Raw genomic sequence first — 2,500 nt, forward strand, 5'->3', positions numbered from 1 at the left:
TCAGATTACACAACGGCACAGCGAGGTGACTAAAGTGGAAATGCGGAATGCTGTGTGAAGGATCTGACTGGATTTTAAACTTGACTTAGAGTGTATGACGACTTATTTTTGCACAAGCTTGACTGAATTGCGAGTTTACTTAAATTATCAAAGGAAAAGACTTAATTCGCGAGCGCCATCTCTGTGTTACGAAAGACTTCACACTTTTAACAACTTTCATTATTTTGAGTATCTGTAGAATATTTTAATGGTGAAAACAGACAGTACTCGCGTAAAGATATTAAGTGCTCCATTACTCATTGTTATATCAGTGCTGCCTCTCCAGATTGTACTCTTAAGCTCACACTAAACCATTGTCTTAAGCCTGAGTCACAAGGAGTACACGGCGAGGAAAGAGTTCAGTCTGATACAAAAGGTGGCAAATACTCGATTACCCCTTTATGTCTCAGTCGTGCCTCTTCAAACTATACTCCAAACTTACACCAGACCATTATTATTCATTTTATTTTTTTATTATGTATGAGATGAAGGACATGATGGTGAAAGTTAGATCAGACAGACAAACATACAGACCGCGTGACCAATCTTGAGTACATATCGTTAATGTTGAAAAAAAAGATAAAAAAAACAAAAGTCTAACTCGGGTACAGATATAATAAAATAAAATACAAGAGAGAGAGAGAGAAGAGAAGAGAAGAGAAGAGAAAACCCATACAAAAACACACACACTCCATCAAGACACCGACACAAACTAACTAACACCAATCTACTCCCGTGCAGATAAACTTTAGGCGAAGACAGATAAAGGATGGAAAGTCAAGCAAAAACAGATTAATTGAACACGCCGTGACCTGTGTACCAGCGGTGAGGAGGCGCGGGGCATGACGGGGGTGCGCATATAGGTCACGTAAGGTACAAACTGACGAAGGCATTGCTCATTAGCCAGTGAAGCAACCAGTGTGGGTCAGCATGATGGAGCTGAGGATGGGAAGACCTGACCGGGAGGGGACGAGGAGAGAGGAGGGGAGGACACCACGTAAACGGAATGAGGACGACCATCACCACGACATAGACTTAAAAGGACAAGGACGAGGCAGCGTGTGGTCACCAAGCCTTTCACTGCCAAATGATTATGTCTCCATCTTAAGTTGTTTTTTTCTCTCTCTCTCTCTCTCTCTCTCTCTCTCTCTCTCTCTCTCTCTCTCTCTCTCTCTCTCTCTCTCTCTCGTTCTCCTTTTTCTTCGTTTCTTTTCTATTTTTTTCTTTTTTTTTCATCTCACTGTGAAATCAACGTTGCATTTTTCTCCCCTGCGTGTTTCTCTTCTTTATTATTCTCTCTCTCTCTCTCTCTCTCTCTCTCTCTCTCTCTCTCTCTCTCTTCATCATTTACGAATTTCTAAGCTTTTATTTTTTCTTTTCCAGTGGAGTGTTTTTAAATATTAATGCTTAGAAAGACAGAGATAACAAGTAGCGTGTGCGTGGTTTCTGATACTTTCACTACCTAGTTACTTTTTTTTTATATGCATTTCTTTCTTGCTGTGTCATTTGCGGTTTTCTCAAGATTTATTCTTATACTGCAATCTTTTTAAATAGTGATACCGAGAAATATAAAAAAATAATAAAGAATGAACATCAGGTTATCTTTCTCTTTCTCTCTCTATCTTTTTTTTTCTTTCTTTCTTTCCAACGGCACAATCCAAACTATTTATTTATTATTTATTTATTTTTTCTATATTCATTGACGCCATGCAAACATTTTATCATTTACCTTCGTCACGTCCAATATTTATTTACCCGCTAACTTTTACATTGTGGTCATTTCAATTTCAACCTAGAGAAGTCACAAAAATAAAACTAAAAAAAAAAAAAAGGAAAACAGTACCGCGCAGTTCCCTCCCTTCCTCGGTGCTTCCCTACAAACACGAGGGGAGGACGACCACACCACCACACCACCAATGAAAGGAATAGAAACAACACCACCACCAAAGGGTACGACTACATTAGGTGCTAAGGCCTTGTACACCAGGAAGATGAGTGGCTAGTGGACTCATCTGACCATAAGGACGACCAGGTACACGGACGACCTCACTGCTGGAGAGAGAGAGAGAGAGAGAGAGAGAGAGAGAGAAACTTTAATCTTAACAGGTGGTGCAAAACGGGACGAGGAATCAGTGAAGCGGAACGGATCTTATTATTATATATAGTGTTGCATTATATTTTATCTCTCTCTCTCTCTCTCTCTCTCTCTCTCTCTCTCTCTCTCTCTCTCTCTCCCTGATCATTTTTTGCGGCTCTTTATTGAATGCTAGGTTACTTTCACCGCGTGTGTGTGTGTGTGTGTGTGTGTTTGTGTGTGAGAGAGTCCAGGGTGTCGCAAGTTACTGTGTGTGTGTGTGTGTGTGTGTGTGTGTGTGTGTGTGTGTGTGTGTGTGTGTGTGTGTGTGTGTGTGTGTGTGTGTCGTTATCTGACATTTTGCTGCGGTGATAAGCTGGTGGACTG

This window comes from Portunus trituberculatus, chromosome 50 (assembly GCF_017591435.1).
Source record: "Portunus trituberculatus isolate SZX2019 chromosome 50, ASM1759143v1, whole genome shotgun sequence".
In the NCBI taxonomy this organism is placed as follows: domain Eukaryota; kingdom Metazoa; phylum Arthropoda; class Malacostraca; order Decapoda; family Portunidae; genus Portunus; species Portunus trituberculatus.